Source organism: Apostichopus japonicus, chromosome 11, assembly GCF_037975245.1.
Source record: "Apostichopus japonicus isolate 1M-3 chromosome 11, ASM3797524v1, whole genome shotgun sequence".
Lineage (NCBI taxonomy): Eukaryota > Metazoa > Echinodermata > Holothuroidea > Aspidochirotida > Stichopodidae > Apostichopus > Apostichopus japonicus.
In genome coordinates this window covers 8795425-8819501 of record NC_092571.1, presented here as the reverse complement: position 1 = coordinate 8819501, position 24077 = coordinate 8795425, and the positions used below count along the sequence as shown (strand labels likewise).

The window sequence follows — 24077 nt, the reverse complement described above, 5'->3', positions numbered from 1 at the left end:
CAATCCAATTTGAGCTTTTTTTTTCTTGTTAAGAGGTGTTACATGAAGTGGACTATGACAACCGAAGTTGGTGGTGGATACAAACAACAACAACAACAAAGGTTGTGGTGATGCCGAGGACCACAAAGGTTGGCAGTGGACACAACAACAAAGACGTTGTCGAGGACGACCACAACAAGGTTGTGTTTGTTCCATGTTTGTTCAATTTATCGTTGAAGTTTTTTCATGTTTGTTTTTAGATTGTTTGTTCTTTGTTTGTTTGATATGTTTGTTTGTTGTTTGTTTGGTATGTTAGTTCAATGTTTGTTTGGTTTGTTTATTCTATGTAATGTTGTTTAATGCCCAATCCAAGCTTTCTTTTTTTCTTGTTAATAGGTGTAACAGGAAGTGGACTACGACAACAACAACAACAACAACCAAAGTTGGTGATGGACACAACAACAAAAACAACAACAACAACAAAGGTTGTGGTGGTGTGGAGGACGACAAAGGTTGGCAGTGGACACAACAACAAACAGGTTGTCGAGGAAGACCACAACAAGGTTGTTCAATTTATCGTTTTTTCGTGTTTGTTTGTTCTATGCTACGTTTCTCCTTTGTTTGTTTATTGTTTGTTTGTTCTACGTTTTTTGTTTGTTGTTTGTTTTTACTGTTTGTTTGTTCTATGTAATGTTGTTTAATGCCCAATCCAATTTAAGCTTTCTTTTTTTCTTGTTAATAGGTGTAACAGGAAGTGGACTACGACAACAACAACAACAACCAAAGTTGGTTATGGACACAACAACAAAAACAACAACAAAGGTTGTGGTAGAGCCGAGGACCAGAAAGGTTGGCAGTGAAGAAAACAACAAAGAACAAGGTTGTGTTTGGTATCATTTTTCATGTTTGTTTTTAGTTTGTTTGTTCTACAATGTTCTGTTTCTTCTCTGTTTGATATGTTTGTTTGTTGTTTGTTTGTTCTGTGTTTGTTCTATGTAATGTTGTTTTATGCCCAATCCAATTAAGCTTTCTTTTTTTATTGTTAATAGGTGTAAGACGAAGTTGACAATAACAACAACAACGGCAACAAAAGTTGGTGGTGGACACAACAACAAACAACAACAAAGGTTGTGGTGATGCCGAGGACCACAAAGGTTGGCAGTGGACACAACAACAAAGACGTTGTCGAGGAGGACCACAACAAGGTTGTGTTTGTTCCATGTTTGTTCAATTTATTATTGAAGTTTTTATCATGTTTGTTTTTAGTTTCTTTGTTCTATGTTATGTTTCTTCTTTGTTTGTTTGATATGTTTTTTTGTTGTTCCTTTAGTGTATTTTTGTTTGTTTTTTGTTTGATGTATGTTCTATGTAATGTTGTTTAATGCCCAATCCAATTTGAGCTTTCGTTCTTTTCTTGTTAATAGGTGTTACATGAAGTGGACTACGACAACAACAACCAAGTTGGTGGTGGACACAAACAACAACAACAACAACAACAAAAACAACAAAGGTTGTGGTGATGCATAGGACCACAAAGGTTGGCAATGTTTGTTTGTTGTTTATTTGTTTTATGTAATGTTGTTTAATGCCCAATCCAATTTGAGCTTTCTTTTTTTTTCTTGTTAATAGGTGTTACATGAAGTGGACTATGACAACCGAAGTTGGTGGTGGATACAAACAACAACAACAACAAAGGTTTTGGTGATGCCGAGGACCACAAAGGTTGGCAGTGGACACAACAACAAAGACGTTGTCGAGGACGACCACAACAAGGTTGTGTTTGTTCCATGTTTGTTCAATTTATCGTTGAAGTTTTTTCATGTTTGTTTTTAGATTGTTTGTTCTTTGTTTGTTTGATATGTTTGTTTGTTGTTTGTTTGGTATGTTAGTTCAATGTTTGTTTGGTTTGTTTATTCTATGTAATGTTGTTTAATGCCCAATCCAATTTAAGCTTTCTTTTTTTCTTGTTAATAGGTGTAACAGGAAGTGGACTACGACAACAACAACAACAACAACCAAAGTTGGTGATGGACACCACAACAAAAACAACAACAACAACAAAGGTTGTGGTGGTGTGGAGGACGACAAAGGTTGGCAGTGGACACAACAACAAATAGGTTGTCGAGGAAGACCACAACAAGGTTGTTCAATTTATCGTTGAAGTTTTTTCGTGTTTGTTTGTTCTATGCTACGTTTCTCCTTTGTTTGTTTATTGTTTGTTTGTTCTACGTTTTTTGTTTGTTGTTTGTTTTTACTGTTTGTTTGTTCTATGTAATGTTGTTTAATGCCCAATCCAATTTAAGCTTTCTTTTTTTCTTGTTAATAGGTGTAACAGGAAGTGGACTACGACAACAACAACAACAACCAAAGTTGGTGATGGACACAACAACAACCAAAGTTGGTGATGGACACAACAACAAAAACAACAACAAAGGTTGTGGTAGAGCCGAGGACCAGAAAGGTTGGCAGTGAACAAAACAACAAAGAACAAGGTTGTGTTTGGTATCATTTTTCATGTTTGTTTTTAGTTTGTTTGTTCTACAATGTTCTGTTTCTTCTGTTTGATATGTTTGTTTGTTGTTTGTTTGTTCTGTGTTTGTTCTATGTAATGTTGTTTTATGCCCAATCCAATTAAGCTTTCTTTTTTTATTGTTAATAGGTGTAAGACGAAGTTGACAATAACAACAACAACGGCAACAAAAGTTGGTGGTGGACACAACAACAAACAACAACAAACAACAAAGGTTGTGGTGATGCCGAGGACCACAAAGGTTGGCAGTGGACACAACAACAAAGACGTTGTCGAGGAGGACCACAACAAGGTTGTGTTTGTTCCATGTTTGTTCAATTTAATATTGAAGTTTTTATCATGTTTGTTTTTAGTTTCTTTGTTCTATGTTATGTTGTTTTATGCCCAATCCAATTAAGCTTTCGTTTTTTTATTGTTAATAGGTGTAAGACGAAGTTGACAATAACAACAACAACGGCAACAAAAGTTGGTGGTGGACACAACAACAAACAACAACAAACAACAAAGGTTGTGGTGATGCCGAGGACCACAAAGGTTGGCAGTGGACACAACAACAAAGACGTTGTCGAGGAGGACCACAACAAGGTTGTGTTTGTTCCATGTTTGTTCAATTTAATATTGAAGTTTTTATCATGTTTGTTTTTAGTTTCTTTGTTCTATGTTATGTTTCTTCTTTGTTTGTTTGATATGTTTTTTTGTTGTTCCTTTAGTGTATTTTTGTTTGTTTTTTGTTTGATGTATGTTCTATGTAATGTTGTTTAATGCCCAATCCAATTTGAGCTTTCGTTTTTTTCTTGTTAATAGGTGTTACATGAAGTGGACTACGACAACAACAACCAAGTTGGTGGTGGACACAAACAACAACAACAACAACAAAGGTTGTGGTGATGCATAGGACCACAAAGGTTGGCAATGTTTGTTTGTTGTTTATTTGTTTTATGTAATGTTGTTTAATGCCCAATCCAATTTGAGCTTTCTTTTTTTTTTCTTGTTAATAGGTGTTACATGAAGTGGACTATGACAACCGAAGTTGGTGGTGGATACAAACAACAACAACAACAAAGGTTTTGGTGATGCCGAGGACCACAAAGGTTGGCAGTGGACACAACAACAAAGACGTTGTCGAGGACGACCACAACAAGGTTGTGTTTGTTCCATGTTTGTTCAATTTATCGTTGAAGTTTTTTCATGTTTGTTTTTAGATTGTTTGTTCTTTGTTTGTTTGATATGTTTGTTTGTTGTTTGTTTGGTATGTTAGTTCAATGTTTGTTTGGTTTGTTTATTCTATGTAATGTTGTTTAATGCCCAATCCAATTTAAGCTTTCTTTTTTTCTTGTTAATAGGTGTAACAGGAAGTGGACTACGACAACAACAACAACAACAACCAAAGTTGGTGATGGACACCACAACAAAAACAACAACAACAACAAAGGTTGTGGTGGTGTGGAGGACGACAAAGGTTGGCAGTGGACACAACAACAAATAGGTTGTCGAGGAAGACCACAACAAGGTTGTTCAATTTATCGTTGAAGTTTTTTCGTGTTTGTTTGTTCTATGCTACGTTTCTCCTTTGTTTGTTTATTGTTTGTTTGTTCTAGGTTTTTTGTTTGTTGTTTGTTTTTACTGTTTGTTTGTTCTATGTAATGTTGTTTAATGCCCAATCCAATTTAAGCTTTCTTTTTTTCTTGTTAATAGGTGTAACAGGAAGTGGACTACGACAACAACAACAACAACCAAAGTTGGTGATGGACACAACAACAACCAAAGTTGGTGATGGACACAACAACAAAAACAACAACAAAGGTTGTGGTAGAGCCGAGGACCAGAAAGGTTGGCAGTGAACAAAACAACAAAGAACAAGGTTGTGTTTGGTATCATTTTTCATGTTTGTTTTTAGTTTGTTTGTTCTACAATGTTCTGTTTCTTCTGTTTGATATGTTTGTTTGTTGTTTGTTTGTTCTGTGTTTGTTCTATGTAATGTTGTTTTATGCCCAATCCAATTAAGCTTTCTTTTTTTATTGTTAATAGGTGTAAGACGAAGTTGACAATAACAACAACAACGGCAACAAAAGTTGGTGGTGGACACAACAACAAACAACAACAAACAACAAAGGTTGTGGTGATGCCGAGGACCACAAAGGTTGGCAGTGGACACAACAACAAAGACGTTGTCGAGGAGGACCACAACAAGGTTGTGTTTGTTCCATGTTTGTTCAATTTAATATTGAAGTTTTTATCATGTTTGTTTTTAGTTTCTTTGTTCTATGTTATGTTTCTTCTTTGTTTGTTTGATATGTTTTTTTGTTGTTCCTTTAGTGTATTTTTGTTTGTTTTTTGTTTGATGTATGTTCTATGTAATGTTGTTTTATGCCCAATCCAATTAAGCTTTCTTTTTTTATTGTTAATAGGTGTAAGACGAAGTTGACAATAACAACAACAACGGCAACAAAAGTTGGTGGTGGACACAACAACAAACAACAACAAACAACAAAGGTTGTGGTGATGCCGAGGACCACAAAGGTTGGCAGTGGACACAACAACAAAGACGTTGTCGAGGAGGACCACAACAAGGTTGTGTTTGTTCCATGTTTGTTCAATTTAATATTGAAGTTTTTATCATGTTTGTTTTTAGTTTCTTTGTTCTATGTTATGTTTCTTCTTTGTTTGTTTGATATGTTTTTTTGTTGTTCCTTTAGTGTATTTTTGTTTGTTTTTTGTTTGATGTATGTTCTATGTAATGTTGTTTTATGCCCAATCCAATTAAGCTTTCTTTTTTTATTGTTAATAGGTGTAAGACGAAGTTGACAATAACAACAACAACGGCAACAAAAGTTGGTGGTGGACACAACAACAAACAACAACAAACAACAAAGGTTGTGGTGATGCCGAGGACCACAAAGGTTGGCAGTGGACACAACAACAAAGACGTTGTCGAGGAGGACCACAACAAGGTTGTGTTTGTTCCATGTTTGTTCAATTTAATATTGAAGTTTTTATCATGTTTGCTTTTAGTTTCTTTGTTCTATGTTATGTTTCTTCTTTGTTTGTTTGATATGTTTTTTTGTTGTTCCTTTAGTGTATTTTTGTTTGTTTTTTGTTTGATGTATGTTCTATGTAATGTTGTTTAATGCCCAATCCAATTTGAGCTTTCGTTTTTTTCTTGTTAATAGGTGTTACATGAAGTGGACTACGACAACAACAACCAAGTTGGTGGTGGACACAAACAACAACAACAACAACAAAGGTTGTGGTGATGCATAGGACCACAAAGGTTGGCAATGTTTGTTTGTTGTTTATTTGTTTTACGTAATGTTGTTTAATGCCCAATCCAATTTGAGCTTTTTTTTTCTTGTTAAGAGGTGTTACATGAAGTGGACTATGACAACCGAAGTTGGTGGTGGATACAAACAACAACAACAACAAAGGTTGTGGTGATGCCGAGGACCACAAAGGTTGGCAGTGGACACAACAACAAAGACGTTGTCGAGGACGACCACAACAAGGTTGTGTTTGTTCCATGTTTGTTCAATTTATCGTTGAAGTTTTTTCATGTTTGTTTTTAGATTGTTTGTTCTTTGTTTGTTTGATATGTTTGTTTGTTGTTTGTTTGGTATGTTAGTTCAATGTTTGTTTGGTTTGTTTATTCTATGTAATGTTGTTTAATGCCCAATCCAAGCTTTCTTTTTTTCTTGTTAATAGGTGTAACAGGAAGTGGACTACGACAACAACAACAACAACAACCAAAGTTGGTGATGGACACAACAACAAAAACAACAACAACAACAAAGGTTGTGGTGGTGTGGAGGACGACAAAGGTTGGCAGTGGACACAACAACAAACAGGTTGTCGAGGAAGACCACAACAAGGTTGTTCAATTTATCGTTTTTTCGTGTTTGTTTGTTCTATGCTACGTTTCTCCTTTGTTTGTTTATTGTTTGTTTGTTCTACGTTTTTTGTTTGTTGTTTGTTTTTACTGTTTGTTTGTTCTATGTAATGTTGTTTAATGCCCAATCCAATTTAAGCTTTCTTTTTTTCTTGTTAATAGGTGTAACAGGAAGTGGACTACGACAACAACAACAACAACCAAAGTTGGTTATGGACACAACAACAAAAACAACAACAAAGGTTGTGGTAGAGCCGAGGACCAGAAAGGTTGGCAGTGAAGAAAACAACAAAGAACAAGGTTGTGTTTGGTATCATTTTTCATGTTTGTTTTTAGTTTGTTTGTTCTACAATGTTCTGTTTCTTCTCTGTTTGATATGTTTGTTTGTTGTTTGTTTGTTCTGTGTTTGTTCTATGTAATGTTGTTTAATGCCCAATCCAATTTGAGCTTTCGTTCTTTTCTTGTTAATAGGTGTTACATGAAGTGGACTACGACAACAACAACCAAGTTGGTGGTGGACACAAACAACAACAACAACAACAACAAAAACAACAAAGGTTGTGGTGATGCATAGGACCACAAAGGTTGGCAATGTTTGTTTGTTGTTTATTTGTTTTATGTAATGTTGTTTAATGCCCAATCCAATTTGAGCTTTCTTTTTTTTTCTTGTTAATAGGTGTTACATGAAGTGGACTATGACAACCGAAGTTGGTGGTGGATACAAACAACAACAACAACAAAGGTTGTGGTGATGCCGAGGACCACAAAGGTTGGCAGTGGACACAACAACAAAGACGTTGTCGAGGACGACCACAACAAGGTTGTGTTTGTTCCATGTTTGTTCAATTTATCGTTGAAGTTTTTTCATGTTTGTTTTTAGATTGTTTGTTCTTTGTTTGTTTGATATGTTTGTTTGTTGTTTGTTTGGTATGTTAGTTCAATGTTTGTTTGGTTTGTTTATTCTATGTAATGTTGTTTAATGCCCAATCCAATTTAAGCTTTCTTTTTTTCTTGTTAATAGGTGTAACAGGAAGTGGACTACGACAACAACAACAACAACAACCAAAGTTGGTGATGGACACCACAACAAAAACAACAACAACAACAAAGGTTGTGGTGGTGTGGAGGACGACAAAGGTTGGCAGTGGACACAACAACAAATAGGTTGTCGAGGAAGACCACAACAAGGTTGTTCAATTTATCGTTGAAGTTTTTTCGTGTTTGTTTGTTCTATGCTACGTTTCTCCTTTGTTTGTTTATTGTTTGTTTGTTCTACGTTTTTTGTTTGTTGTTTGTTTTTACTGTTTGTTTGTTCTATGTAATGTTGTTTAATGCCCAATCCAATTTAAGCTTTCTTTTTTTCTTGTTAATAGGTGTAACAGGAAGTGGACTACGACAACAACAACAACAACCAAAGTTGGTGATGGACACAACAACAACCAAAGTTGGTGATGGACACAACAACAAAAACAACAACAAAGGTTGTGGTAGAGCCGAGGACCAGAAAGGTTGGCAGTGAACAAAACAACAAAGAACAAGGTTGTGTTTGGTATCATTTTTCATGTTTGTTTTTAGTTTGTTTGTTCTACAATGTTCTGTTTCTTCTGTTTGATATGTTTGTTTGTTGTTTGTTTGTTCTGTGTTTGTTCTATGTAATGTTGTTTTATGCCCAATCCAATTAAGCTTTCTTTTTTTATTGTTAATAGGTGTAAGACGAAGTTGACAATAACAACAACAACGGCAACAAAAGTTGGTGGTGGACACAACAACAAACAACAACAAACAACAAAGGTTGTGGTGATGCCGAGGACCACAAAGGTTGGCAGTGGACACAACAACAAAGACGTTGTCGAGGAGGACCACAACAAGGTTGTGTTTGTTCCATGTTTGTTCAATTTAATATTGAAGTTTTTATCATGTTTGTTTTTAGTTTCTTTGTTCTATGTTATGTTTCTTCTTTGTTTGTTTGATATGTTTTTTTGTTGTTCCTTTAGTGTATTTTTGTTTGTTTTTTGTTTGATGTATGTTCTATGTAATGTTGTTTAATGCCCAATCCAATTTGAGCTTTCGTTTTTTTCTTGTTAATAGGTGTTACATGAAGTGGACTACGACAACAACAACCAAGTTGGTGGTGGACACAAACAACAACAACAACAACAACAACAAAGGTTGTGGTGATGCATAGGACCACAAAGGTTGGCAATGTTTGTTTGTTGTTTATTTGTTTTACGTAATGTTGTTTAATGCCCAATCCAATTTGAGCTTTCTTTTTATTTCTTGTTAATAGGTGTTACATGAAGTGGACTATGACAACCGAAGTTGGTGGTGGATACAAACAACAACAACAACAAAGGTTGTGGTGATGCCGAGGACCACAAAGGTTGGCAGTGGACACAACAACAAAGACGTTGTCGAGGACGACCACAACAAGGTTGTGTTTGTTCCATGTTTGTTCAATTTATCGTTGAAGTTTTTTCATGTTTGTTTTTAGATTGTTTGTTCTTTGTTTGTTTGATATGTTTGTTTGTTGTTTGTTTGGTATGTTAGTTCAATGTTTGTTTGGTTTGTTTATTCTATGTAATGTTGTTTAATGCCCAATCCAAGCTTTCTTTTTTTCTTGTTAATAGGTGTAACAGGAAGTGGACTACGACAACAACAACAACAACAACCAAAGTTGGTGATGGACACAACAACAAAAACAACAACAACAACAAAGGTTGTGGTGGTGTGGAGGACGACAAAGGTTGGCAGTGGACACAACAACAAATAGGTTGTCGAGGAAGACCACAACAAGGTTGTTCAATTTATCGTTTTTTCGTGTTTGTTTGTTCTATGCTACGTTTCTCCTTTGTTTGTTTATTGTTTGTTTGTTCTACGTTTTTTGTTTGTTGTTTGTTTTTACTGTTTGTTTGTTCTATGTAATGTTGTTTAATGCCCAATCCAATTTAAGCTTTCTTTTTTTCTTGTTAATAGGTGTAACAGGAAGTGGACTACGACAACAACAACAACAACCAAAGTTGGTTATGGACACAACAACAAAAACAACAACAAAGGTTGTGGTAGAGCCGAGGACCAGAATGGTTGGCAGTGAAGAAAACAACAAAGAACAAGGTTGTGTTTGGTATCATTTTTCATGTTTGTTTTTAGTTTGTTTGTTCTACAATGTTCTGTTTCTTCTCTGTTTGATATGTTTGTTTGTTGTTTGTTTGTTCTGTGTTTGTTCTATGTAATGTTGTTTTATGCCCAATCCAATTAAGCTTTCTTTTTTTATTGTTAATAGGTGTAAGACGAAGTTGACAATAACAACAACAACGGCAACAAAAGTTGGTGGTGGACACAACAACAAACAACAACAAAGGTTGTGGTGATGCCGAGGACCACAAAGGTTGGCAGTGGACACAACAACAAAGACGTTGTCGAGGACGACCACAACAAGGTTGTGTTTGTTCCATGTTTGTTCAATTTATCGTTGAAGTTTTTTCATGTTTGTTTTTAGATTGTTTGTTCTTTGTTTGTTTGATATGTTTGTTTGTTGTTTGTTTGGTATGTTAGTTCAATGTTTGTTTGGTTTGTTTATTCTATGTAATGTTGTTTAATGCCCAATCCAAGCTTTCTTTTTTTCTTGTTAATAGGTGTAACAGGAAGTGGACTACGACAACAACAACAACAACAACCAAAGTTGGTGATGGACACAACAACAAAAACAACAACAACAACAAAGGTTGTGGTGGTGTGGAGGACGACAAAGGTTGGCAGTGGACACAACAACAAATAGGTTGTCGAGGAAGACCACAACAAGGTTGTTCAATTTATCGTTTTTTCGTGTTTGTTTGTTCTATGCTACGTTTCTCCTTTGTTTGTTTATTGTTTGTTTGTTCTACGTTTTTTGTTTGTTGTTTGTTTTTACTGTTTGTTTGTTCTATGTAATGTTGTTTAATGCCCAATCCAATTTAAGCTTTCTTTTTTTCTTGTTAATAGGTGTAACAGGAAGTGGACTACGACAACAACAACAACAACCAAAGTTGGTTATGGACACAACAACAAAAACAACAACAAAGGTTGTGGTAGAGCCGAGGACCAGAATGGTTGGCAGTGAAGAAAACAACAAAGAACAAGGTTGTGTTTGGTATCATTTTTCATGTTTGTTTTTAGTTTGTTTGTTCTACAATGTTCTGTTTCTTCTCTGTTTGATATGTTTGTTTGTTGTTTGTTTGTTCTGTGTTTGTTCTATGTAATGTTGTTTTATGCCCAATCCAATTAAGCTTTCTTTTTTTATTGTTAATAGGTGTAAGACGAAGTTGACAATAACAACAACAACGGCAACAAAAGTTGGTGGTGGACACAACAACAAACAACAACAAAGGTTGTGGTGATGCCGAGGACCACAAAGGTTGGCAGTGGACACAACAACAAAGACGTTGTCGAGGAGGACCACAACAAGGTTGTGTTTGTTCCATGTTTGTTCAATTTATTATTGAAGTTTTTATCATGTTTGTTTTTAGTTTCTTTGTTCTATGTTATGTTTCTTCTTTGTTTGTTTGATATGTTTTTTTGTTGTTCCTTTAGTGTATTTTTGTTTGTTTTTTGTTTGATGTATGTTCTATGTAATGTTGTTTAATGCCCAATCCAATTTGAGCTTTCGTTTTTTTCTTGTTAATAGGTGTTACATGAAGTGGACTACGACAACAACAACCAAGTTGGTGGTGGACACAAACAACAACAACAACAAAAACAACAAAGGTTGTGGTGATGCATAGGACCACAAAGGTTGGCAATGTTTGTTTGTTGTTTATTTGTTTTATGTAATGTTGTTTAATGCCCAATCCAATTTGAGCTTTCTTTTTTTTTCTTGTTAATAGGTGAAGTGGACTATGACAACCAAAGTTGGTGGTGGATACAAACAACAACAACAACAAAGGTTGTGGTGATGCCGAGGACCACAAAGGTTGGCAGTGGACACAACAACAAAGACGTTGTCGAGGACGACCACAACAAGGTTGTGTTTGTTCCATGTTTGTTCAATTTATCGTTGAAGTTTTTTCATGTTTGTTTTTAGATTGTTTGTTCTTTGTTTGTTTGATATGTTTGTTTGTTGTTTGTTTGGTATGTTAGTTCATGTTTAATGCCCAATCCAATTTAAGCTTTCTTTTTTTCTTGTTAATAGGTGTAACAGGAAGTGGACTACGACAACAACAACAACAACAACCAAAGTTGGTGATGGACACAACAACAAAAACAACAACAACAACAAAGGTTGTGGTGGTGTGGAGGACGACAAAGGTTGGCAGTGGACACAACAACAAATAGGTTGTCGAGGAAGACCACAACAAGGTTGTTCAATTTATCGTTGAAGTTTTTTCGTGTTTGTTTGTTCTATGCTACGTTTCTCCTTTGTTTGTTTATTGTTTGTTTGTTCTACGTTTTTTGTTTGTTGTTTGTTTTTACTGTTTGTTTGTTCTATGTAATGTTGTTTAATGCCCAATCCAATTTAAGCTTTCTTTTTTTCTTGTTAATAGGTGTAACAGGAAGTGGACTACGACAACAACAACAACAACCAAAGTTGGTGATGGACACAACAACAAAAACAACAACAAAGGTTGTGGTAGAGCCGAGGACCAGAAAGGTTGGCAGTGAAGAAAACAACAAAGAACAAGGTTGTGTTTGGTATCATTTTTCATGTTTGTTTTTAGTTTGTTTGTTCTACAATGTTCTGTTTCTTCTGTTTGATATGTTTGTTTGTTGTTTGTTTGTTCTGTGTTTGTTCTATGTAATGTTGTTTTATGCCCAATCCAATTAAGCTTTCTTTTTTTATTGTTAATAGGTGTAAGACGAAGTTGACAATAACAACAACAACGGCAACAAAAGTTGGTGGTGGACACAACAACAAACAACAACAAACAACAAAGGTTGTGGTGATGCCGAGGACCACAAAGGTTGGCAGTGGACACAACAACAAAGACGTTGTCGAGGAGGACCACAACAAGGTTGTGTTTGTTCCATGTTTGTTCAATTTAATATTGAAGTTTTTATCATGTTTGTTTTTAGTTTCTTTGTTCTATGTTATGTTTCTTCTTTGTTTGTTTGATATGTTTTTTTGTTGTTCCTTTAGTGTATTTTTGTTTGTTTTTTGTTTGTATGTTCTATGTAATGTTGTTTAATGCCCAATCCAATTTGAGCTTTCGTTCTTTTCTTGTTAATAGGTGTTACATGAAGTGGACTACGACAACAACAACCAAGTTGGTGGTGGACACAAACAACAACAACAACAACAACAAAAACAACAAAGGTTGTGGTGATGCATAGGACCACAAAGGTTGGCAATGTTTGTTTGTTGTTTATTTGTTTTATGTAATGTTGTTTAATGCCCAATCCAATTTGAGCTTTCTTTTTTTTTCTTGTTAATAGGTGTTACATGAAGTGGACTATGACAACCGAAGTTGGTGGTGGATACAAACAACAACAACAACAAAGGTTGTGGTGATGCCGAGGACCACAAAGGTTGGCAGTGGACACAACAACAAAGACGTTGTCGAGGACGACCACAACAAGGTTGTGTTTGTTCCATGTTTGTTCAATTTATCGTTGAAGTTTTTTCATGTTTGTTTTTAGATTGTTTGTTCTTTGTTTGTTTGATATGTTTGTTTGTTGTTTGTTTGGTATGTTAGTTCAATGTTTGTTTGGTTTGTTTATTCTATGTAATGTTGTTTAATGCCCAATCCAATTTAAGCTTTCTTTTTTTCTTGTTAATAGGTGTAACAGGAAGTGGACTACGACAACAACAACAAACAACAACCAAAGTTGGTGATGGACACCACAACAAAAACAACAACAACAACAAAGGTTGTGGTGGTGTGGAGGACGACAAAGGTTGGCAGTGGACACAACAACAAATAGGTTGTCGAGGAAGACCACAACAAGGTTGTTCAATTTATCGTTGAAGTTTTTTCGTGTTTGTTTGTTCTATGCTACGTTTCTCCTTTGTTTGTTTATTGTTTGTTTGTTCTACGTTTTTTGTTTGTTGTTTGTTTTTACTGTTTGTTTGTTCTATGTAATGTTGTTTAATGCCCAATCCAATTTAAGCTTTCTTTTTTTCTTGTTAATAGGTGTAACAGGAAGTGGACTACGACAACAACAACAACAACCAAAGTTGGTGATGGACACAACAACAACCAAAGTTGGTGATGGACACAACAACAAAAACAACAACAAAGGTTGTGGTAGAGCCGAGGACCAGAAAGGTTGGCAGTGAACAAAACAACAAAGAACAAGGTTGTGTTTGGTATCATTTTTCATGTTTGTTTTTAGTTTGTTTGTTCTACAATGTTCTGTTTCTTCTGTTTGATATGTTTGTTTGTTGTTTGTTTGTTCTGTGTTTGTTCTATGTAATGTTGTTTTATGCCCAATCCAATTAAGCTTTCTTTTTTTATTGTTAATAGGTGTAAGACGAAGTTGACAATAACAACAACAACGGCAACAAAAGTTGGTGGTGGACACAACAACAAACAACAACAAACAACAAAGGTTGTGGTGATGCCGAGGACCACAAAGGTTGGCAGTGGACACAACAACAAAGACGTTGTCGAGGAGGACCACAACAAGGTTGTGTTTGTTCCATGTTTGTTCAATTTAATATTGAAGTTTTTATCATGTTTGTTTTTAGTTTCTTTGTTCTATGTTATGTTGTTTTATGCCCAATCCAATTAAGCTTTCGTTTTTTTATTGTTAATAGGTGTAAGACGAAGTTGACAATAACAACAACAACGGCAACAAAAGTTGGTGGTGGACACAACAACAAACAACAACAAACAACAAAGGTTGTGGTGATGCCGAGGACCACAAAGGTTGGCAGTGGACACAACAACAAAGACGTTGTCGAGGAGGACCACAACAAGGTTGTGTTTGTTCCATGTTTGTTCAATTTAATATTGAAGTTTTTATCATGTTTGTTTTTAGTTTCTTTGTTCTATGTTATGTTTCTTCTTTGTTTGTTTGATATGTTTTTTTGTTGTTCCTTTAGTGTATTTTTGTTTGTTTTTTGTTTGATGTATGTTCTATGTAATGTTGTTTAATGCCCAATCCAATTTGAGCTTTCGTTTTTTTCTTGTTAATAGGTGTTACATGAAGTGGACTACGACAACAACAACCAAGTTGGTGGTGGACACAAACAACAACAACAACAACAAAGGTTGTGGTGATGCATAGGACCACAAAGGTTGGCAATGTTTGTTTGTTGTTTATTTGTTTTATGTAATGTTGTTTAATGCCCAATCCAATTTGAGCTTTCTTTTTTTTTTCTTGTTAATAGGTGTTACATGAAGTGGACTATGACAACCGAAGTTGGTGGTGGATACAAACAACAACAACAACAAAGGTTTTGGTGATGCCGAGGACCACAAAGGTTGGCAGTGGACACAACAACAAAGACGTTGTCGAGGACGACCACAACAAGGTTGTGTTTGTTCCATGTTTGTTCAATTTATCGTTGAAGTTTTTTCATGTTTGTTTTTAGATTGTTTGTTCTTTGTTTGTTTGATATGTTTGTTTGTTGTTTGTTTGGTATGTTAGTTCAATGTTTGTTTGGTTTGTTTATTCTATGTAATGTTGTTTAATGCCCAATCCAATTTAAGCTTTCTTTTTTTCTTGTTAATAGGTGTAACAGGAAGTGGACTACGACAACAACAACAACAACAACCAAAGTTGGTGATGGACACCACAACAAAAACAACAACAACAACAAAGGTTGTGGTGGTGTGGAGGACGACAAAGGTTGGCAGTGGACACAACAACAAATAGGTTGTCGAGGAAGACCACAACAAGGTTGTTCAATTTATCGTTGAAGTTTTTTCGTGTTTGTTTGTTCTATGCTACGTTTCTCCTTTGTTTGTTTATTGTTTGTTTGTTCTACGTTTTTTGTTTGTTGTTTGTTTTTACTGTTTGTTTGTTCTATGTAATGTTGTTTAATGCCCAATCCAATTTAAGCTTTCTTTTTTTCTTGTTAATAGGTGTAACAGGAAGTGGACTACGACAACAACAACAACAACCAAAGTTGGTGATGGACACAACAACAACCAAAGTTGGTGATGGACACAACAACAAAAACAACAACAAAGGTTGTGGTAGAGCCGAGGACCAGAAAGGTTGGCAGTGAACAAAACAACAAAGAACAAGGTTGTGTTTGGTATCATTTTTCATGTTTGTTTTTAGTTTGTTTGTTCTACAATGTTCTGTTTCTTCTGTTTGATATGTTTGTTTGTTGTTTGTTTGTTCTGTGTTTGTTCTATGTAATGTTGTTTTATGCCCAATCCAATTAAGCTTTCTTTTTTTATTGTTAATAGGTGTAAGACGAAGTTGACAATAACAACAACAACGGCAACAAAAGTTGGTGGTGGACACAACAACAAACAACAACAAACAACAAAGGTTGTGGTGATGCCGAGGACCACAAAGGTTGGCAGTGGACACAACAACAAAGACGTTGTCGAGGAGGACCACAACAAGGTTGTGTTTGTTCCATGTTTGTTCAATTTAATATTGAAGTTTTTATCATGTTTGTTTTTAGTTTCTTTGTTCTATGTTATGTTTCTTCTTTGTTTGTTTGATATGTTTTTTTGTTGTTCCTTTAGTGTATTTTTGTTTGTTTTTTGTTTGATGTATGTTCTATGTAATGTTGTTTTATGCCCAATCCAATTAAGCTTTCTTTTTTTATTGTTAATAGGTGTAAGACGAAGTTGACAATAACAACAACAACGGCAACAAAAGTTGGTGGTGGACACAACAACAAACAACAACAAACAACAAAGGTTGTGGTGATGCCGAGGACCACAAAGGTTGGCAGTGGACACAACAACAAAGACGTTGTCGAGGAGGACCACAACAAGGTTGTGTTTGTTCCATGTTTGTTCAATTTAATATTGAAGTTTTTATCATGTTTGCTTTTAGTTTCTTTGTTCTATGTTATGTTTCTTCTTTGTTTGTTTGATATGTTTTTTTGTTGTTCCTTTAGTGTATTTTTGTTTGTTTTTTGTTTGATGTATGTTCTATGTAATGTTGTTTAATGCCCAATCCAATTTGAGCTTTCGTTTTTTTCTTGTTAATAGGTGTTACATGAAGTGGACTACGACAACAACAACCAAGTTGGTGGTGGACACAAACAACAACAACAACAACAACAACAAAGGTTGTGGTGATGCATAGGACCACAAAGGTTGGCAATGTTTGTTTGTTGTTTATTTGTTTTACGTAATGTTGTTTAATGCCCAATCCAATTTGAGCTTTTTTTTTCTTGTTAAGAGGTGTTACATGAAGTGGACTATGACAACCGAAGTTGGTGGTGGATACAAACAACAACAACAACAAAGGTTGTGGTGATGCCGAGGACCACAAAGGTTGGCAGTGGACACAACAACAAAGACGTTGTCGAGGACGACCACAACAAGGTTGTGTTTGTTCCATGTTTGTTCAATTTATCGTTGAAGTTTTTTCATGTTTGTTTTTAGATTGTTTGTTCTTTGTTTGTTTGATATGTTTGTTTGTTGTTTGTTTGGTATGTTAGTTCAATGTTTGTTTGGTTTGTTTATTCTATGTAATGTTGTTTAATGCCCAATCCAAGCTTTCTTTTTTTCTTGTTAATAGGTGTAACAGGAAGTGGACTACGACAACAACAACAACAACAACCAAAGTTGGTGATGGACACAACAACAAAAACAACAACAACAACAAAGGTTGTGGTGGTGTGGAGGACGACAAAGGTTGGCAGTGGACACAACAACAAACAGGTTGTCGAGGAAGACCACAACAAGGTTGTTCAATTTATCGTTTTTTCGTGTTTGTTTGTTCTATGCTACGTTTCTCCTTTGTTTGTTTATTGTTTGTTTGTTCTACGTTTTTTGTTTGTTGTTTGTTTTTACTGTTTGTTTGTTCTATGTAATGTTGTTTAATGCCCAATCCAATTTAAGCTTTCTTTTTTTCTTGTTAATAGGTGTAACAGGAAGTGGACTACGACAACAACAACAACAACCAAAGTTGGTTATGGACACAACAACAAAAACAACAACAAAGGTTGTGGTAGAGCCGAGGACCAGAAAGGTTGGCAGTGAAGAAAACAACAAAGAACAAGGTTGTGTTTGGTATCATTTTTCATGTTTGTTTTTAGTTTGTTTGTTCTACAATGTTCTGTTTCTTCTCTGTTTGATATGTTTGTTTGTTGTTTGTTTGTTCTGTGTTTGTTCTATGTAATGTTGTTTTATGCCCAATCCAATTAAGCTTTCTTTTTTTATTGTTAAAGGTGTAAGACGAAGTTGACAATAACAACAACAACGGCAACAAAAGTTGGTGGTGGACACAACAACAAACAACAACAAAGGTTGTGGTGATGCCGAGGACCACAAAGGTTGGCAGTGGACACAACAACAAAGACGTTGTCGAGGAGGACCACAACAAGGTTGTGTTTGTTCCATGTTTGTTCAATTTATTATTGAAGTTTTTATCATGTTTGTTTTTAGTTTCTTTGTTCTATGTTATGTTTCTTCTTTGTTTGTTTGATATGTTTTTTTGTTGTTCCTTTAGTGTATTTTTGTTTGTTTTTTGTTTGATGTATGTTCTATGTAATGTTGTTTAATGCCCAATCCAATTTGAGCTTTCGTTCTTTTCTTGTTAATAGGTGTTACATGAAGTGGACTACGACAACAACAACCAAGTTGGTGGTGGACACAAACAACAACAACAACAACAACAAAAACAACAAAGGTTGTGGTGATGCATAGGACCACAAAGGTTGGCAATGTTTGTTTGTTGTTTATTTGTTTTATGTAATGTTGTTTAATGCCCAATCCAATTTGAGCTTTCTTTTTTTTTCTTGTTAATAGGTGTTACATGAAGTGGACTATGACAACCGAAGTTGGTGGTGGATACAAACAACAACAACAACAAAGGTTTTGGTGATGCCGAGGACCACAAAGGTTGGCAGTGGACACAACAACAAAGACGTTGTCGAGGACGACCACAACAAGGTTGTGTTTGTTCCATGTTTGTTCAATTTATCGTTGAAGTTTTTTCATGTTTGTTTTTAGATTGTTTGTTCTTTGTTTGTTTGATATGTTTGTTTGTTGTTTGTTTGGTATGTTAGTTCAATGTTTGTTTGGTTTGTTTATTCTATGTAATGTTGTTTAATGCCCAATCCAATTTAAGCTTTCTTTTTTTCTTGTTAATAGGTGTAACAGGAAGTGGACTACGACAACAACAACAACAACAACCAAAGTTGGTGATGGACACAACAACAAAAACAACAACAACAACAAAGGTTGTGGTGGTGTGGAGGACGACAAAGGTTGGCAGTGGACACAACAACAAACAGGTTGTCGAGGAAGACCACAACAAGGTTGTTCAATTTATCGTTTTTTCGTGTTTGTTTGTTCTATGCTACGTTTCTCCTTTGTTTGTTTATTGTTTGTTTGTTCTACGTTTTTTGTTTGTTGTTTGTTTTTACTGTTTGTTTGTTCTATGTAATGTTGTTTAATGCCCAATCCAATTTAAGCTTTCTTTTTTTCTTGTTAATAGGTGTAACAGGAAGTGGACTACGACAACAACAACAACAACCAAAGTTGGTTATGGACACAACAACAAAAACAACAACAAAGGTTGTGGTAGAGCCGAGGACCAGAAAGGTTGGCAGTGAAGAAAACAACAAAGAACAAGGTTGTGTTTGGTATCATTTTTCATGTTTGTTTTTAGTTTGTTTGTTCTACAATGTTCTGTTTCTTCTCTGTTTGATATGTTTGTTTGTTGTTTGTTTGTTCTGTGTTTGTTCTATGTAATGTTGTTTTATGCCCAATCCAATTAAGCTTTCTTTTTTTATTGTTAAAGGTGTAAGACGAAGTTGACAATAACAACAACAACGGCAACAAAAGTTGGTGGTGGACACAACAACAAACAACAACAAAGGTTGTGGTGATGCCGAGGACCACAAAGGTTGGCAGTGGACACAACAACAAAGACGTTGTCGAGGAGGACCACAACAAGGTTGTGTTTGTTCCATGTTTGTTCAATTTATTATTGAAGTTTTTATCATGTTTGTTTTTAGTTTCTTTGTTCTATGTTATGTTTCTTCTTTGTTTGTTTGATATGTTTTTTTGTTGTTCCTTTAGTGTATTTTTGTTTGTTTTTTGTTTGATGTATGTTCTATGTAATGTTGTTTAATGCCCAATCCAATTTGAGCTTTCGTTCTTTTCTTGTTAATAGGTGTTACATGAAGTGGACTACGACAACAACAACCAAGTTGGTGGTGGACACAAACAACAACAACAACAACAACAAAAACAACAAAGGTTGTGGTGATGCATAGGACCACAAAGGTTGGCAATGTTTGTTTGTTGTTTATTTGTTTTATGTAATGTTGTTTAATGCCCAATCCAATTTGAGCTTTCTTTTTTTTTCTTGTTAATAGGTGTTACATGAAGTGGACTATGACAACCGAAGTTGGTGGTGGATACAAACAACAACAACAACAAAGGTTGTGGTGATGCCGAGGACCACAAAGGTTGGCAGTGGACACAACAACAAAGACGTTGTCGAGGACGACCACAACAAGGTTGTGTTTGTTCCATGTTTGTTCAATTTATCGTTGAAGTTTTTTCATGTTTGTTTTTAGATTGTTTGTTCTTTGTTTGTTTGATATGTTTGTTTGTTGTTTGTTTGGTATGTTAGTTCAATGTTTGTTTGGTTTGTTTATTCTATGTAATGTTGTTTAATGCCCAATCCAATTTAAGCTTTCTTTTTTTCTTGTTAATAGGTGTAACAGGAAGTGGACTACGACAACAACAACAACAACAACCAAAGTTGGTGATGGACACCACAACAAAAACAACAACAACAACAAAGGTTGTGGTGGTGTGGAGGACGACAAAGGTTGGCAGTGGACACAACAACAAATAGGTTGTCGAGGAAGACCACAACAAGGTTGTTCAATTTATCGTTTTTTCGTGTTTGTTTGTTCTATGCTACGTTTCTCCTTTGTTTGTTTATTGTTTGTTTGTTCTACGTTTTTTGTTTGTTGTTTGTTTTTACTGTTTGTTTGTTCTATGTAATGTTGTTTAATGCCCAATCCAATTTAAGCTTTCTTTTTTTCTTGTTAATAGGTGTAACAGGAAGTGGACTACGACAACAACAACAACAACCAAAGTTGGTTATGGACACAACAACAAAAACAACAACAAAGGTTGTGGTAGAGCCGAGGACCAGAATGGTTGGCAGTGAAGAAAACAACAAAGAACAAGGTTGTGTTTGGTATCATTTTTCATGTTTGTTTTTAGTTTGTTTGTTCTACAATGTTCTGTTTCTTCTCTGTTTGATATGTTTGTTTGTTGTTTGTTTGTTCTGTGTTTGTTCTATGTAATGTTGTTTTATGCCCAATCCAATTAAGCTTTCTTTTTTTATTGTTAATAGGTGTAAGACGAAGTTGACAATAACAACAACAACGGCAACAAAAGTTGGTGGTGGACACAACAACAAACAACAACAAAGGTTGTGGTGATGCCGAGGACCACAAAGGTTGGCAGTGGACACAACAACAAAGACGTTGTCGAGGAGGACCACAACAAGGTTGTGTTTGTTCCATGTTTGTTCAATTTATTATTGAAGTTTTTATCATGTTTGTTTTTAGTTTCTTTGTTCTATGTTATGTTTCTTCTTTGTTTGTTTGATATGTTTTTTTGTTGTTCCTTTAGTGTATTTTTGTTTGTTTTTTGTTTGATGTATGTTCTATGTAATGTTGTTTAATGCCCAATCCAATTTGAGCTTTCGTTTTTTTCTTGTTAATAGGTGTTACATGAAGTGGACTACGACAACAACAACCAAGTTGGTGGTGGACACAAACAACAACAACAACAAAAACAACAAAGGTTGTGGTGATGCATAGGACCACAAAGGTTGGCAATGTTTGTTTGTTGTTTATTTGTTTTATGTAATGTTGTTTAATGCCCAATCCAATTTGAGCTTTCTTTTTTTTTCTTGTTAATAGGTGAAGTGGACTATGACAACCAAAGTTGGTGGTGGATACAAACAACAACAACAACAAAGGTTGTGGTGATGCCGAGGACCACAAAGGTTGGCAGTGGACACAACAACAAAGACGTTGTCGAGGACGACCACAACAAGGTTGTGTTTGTTCCATGTTTGTTCAATTTATCGTTGAAGTTTTTTCATGTTTGTTTTTAGATTGTTTGTTCTTTGTTTGTTTGATATGTTTGTTTGTTGTTTGTTTGGTATGTTAGTTCATGTTTAATGCCCAATCCAATTTAAGCTTTCTTTTTTTCTTGTTAATAGGTGTAACAGGAAGTGGACTACGACAACAACAACAACAACAACCAAAGTTGGTGATGGACACAACAACAAAAACAACAACAACAACAAAGGTTGTGGTGGTGTGGAGGACGACAAAGGTTGGCAGTGGACACAACAACAAATAGGTTGTCGAGGAAGACCACAACAAGGTTGTTCAATTTATCGTTGAAGTTTTTTCGTGTTTGTTTGTTCTATGCTACGTTTCTCCTTTGTTTGTTTATTGTTTGTTTGTTCTACGTTTTTTGTTTGTTGTTTGTTTTTACTGTTTGTTTGTTCTATGTAATGTTGTTTAATGCCCAATCCAATTTAAGCTTTCTTTTTTTCTTGTTAATAGGTGTAACAGGAAGTGGACTACGACAACAACAACAACAACCAAAGTTGGTGATGGACACAACAACAAAAACAACAACAAAGGTTGTGGTAGAGCCGAGGACCAGAAAGGTTGGCAGTGAAGAAAACAACAAAGAACAAGGTTGTGTTTGGTATCATTTTTCATGTTTGTTTTTAGTTTGTTTGTTCTACAATGTTCTGTTTCTTCTGTTTGATATGTTTGTTTGTTGTTTGTTTGTTCTGTGTTTGTTCTATGTAATGTTGTTTTATGCCCAATCCAATTAAGCTTTCTTTTTTTATTGTTAATAGGTGTAAGACGAAGTTGACAATAACAACAACAACGGCAACAAAAGTTGGTGGTGGACACAACAACAAACAACAACAAACAACAAAGGTTGTGGTGATGCCGAGGACCACAAAGGTTGGCAGTGGACACAACAACAAAGACGTTGTCGAGGAGGACCACAACAAGGTTGTGTTTGTTCCATGTTTGTTCAATAATATTGAAGTTTTTATCATGTTTGTTTTTAGTTTCTTTGTTCTATGTTATGTTTCTTCTTTGTTTGTTTGATATGTTTTTTTGTTGTTCCTTTAGTGTATTTTTGTTTGTTTTTTGTTTGATGTATGTTCTATGTAATGTTGTTTAATGCCCAATCCAATTTGAGCTTTCGTTTTTTTCTTGTTAATAGGTGTTACATGAAGTGGACTACGACAACAACAACCAAGTTGGTGGTGGACACAAACAACAACAACAACAGCAACAACAAAGGTTGTGGTGATGCATAGGACCACAAAGGTTGGCAATGTTTGTTTGTTGTTTATTTGTTTTATGTAATGTTGTTTAATGCCCAATCCAATTTGAGCTTTCTTTTTTTTTCTTGTTAATAGGTGAAGTGGACAACCAAAGTTGGTGGTGGATACAAACAACAACAACAACAAAGGTTGTGGTGATGCCGAGGACCACAAAGGTTGGCAGTGGACACAACAACAAAGACGTTGTCGAGGACGACCACAACAAGGTTGTGTTTGTTCCATGTTTGTTCAATTTATCGTTGAAGTTTTTTCATGTTTGTTTTTAGATTGTTTGTTCTTTGTTTGTTTGATATGTTTGTTTGTTGTTTGTTTGGTATGTTAGTTCATGTTTAATGCCCAATCCAATTTAAGCTTTCTTTTTTTCTTGTTAATAGGTGTAACAGGAAGTGGACTACGACAACAACAACAACAACAACCAAAGTTGGTGATGGACACAACAACAAAAACAACAACAACAACAAAGGTTGTGGTGGTGTGGAGGACGACAAAGGTTGGCAGTGGACACAACAACAAATAGGTTGTCGAGGAAGACCACAACAAGGTTGTTCAATTTATCGTTGAAGTTTTTTCGTGTTTGTTTGTTCTATGCTACGTTTCTCCTTTGTTTGTTTATTGTTTGTTTGTTCTACGTTTTTTGTTTGTTGTTTGTTTTTACTGTTTGTTTGTTCTATGTAATGTTGTTTAATGCCCAATCCAATTTGAGCTTTCGTTTTTTTCTTGTTAATAGGTGTTACATGAAGTGGACTACGACAACAACAACAACCAAAGTTGGTGGTGAACACAAACAACAACAACAACAAAGGTTGTGGTGATTCCGAGGACCACAAAGGTTGGCAGTGACAAAGAGATTGTCGAGGAGGACCACAACATGTCTTTAATGCCAATCCAATCCAGCTTTTTTTCTTTTCTTTTTTTCTTTTGATTTGTAATTTTTGGATCGTGATAATATATTTGTGGAAAAGTAAATCTTTACCTGCTGTTCTATTATTTTGCGTCTCTTATTTGTAATCTCTCCAAAATCTGGTATGTAGTCGGGTCAATATAACCTCAAAAAATTGCAACAAAATGTTTTTTTGCTTTGTTAAGTCGCTCTATAGGTTACTGACATCTCCAGAAAAAAAGTCTCCCAAAATCGGACCCCGGGAAAGGGGTTAATTTGCATAATTCCATAATGGCGGACCCCAAAGGCTTCAATGTACTCAAAAC

The 24077-nt window shown here is 35.2% G+C and overlaps 1 protein-coding gene across 1 annotated transcript in view; it reads left to right on the top strand.

The window, feature by feature from the left end:
* LOC139976271 (uncharacterized) overlaps positions 1 to 23837 on the top strand; it is a 50171-nt gene extending 26334 nt beyond the window's left edge. The window contains exon 5 of the transcript XR_011796060.1: positions 23599 to 23837. The gene's annotated coding sequence lies outside the window, so the exon portion shown is untranslated. The remainder of the gene's footprint in view (positions 1 to 23598) is intronic.
* The last annotated feature ends 240 nt before the right edge of the window (positions 23838 to 24077 follow it).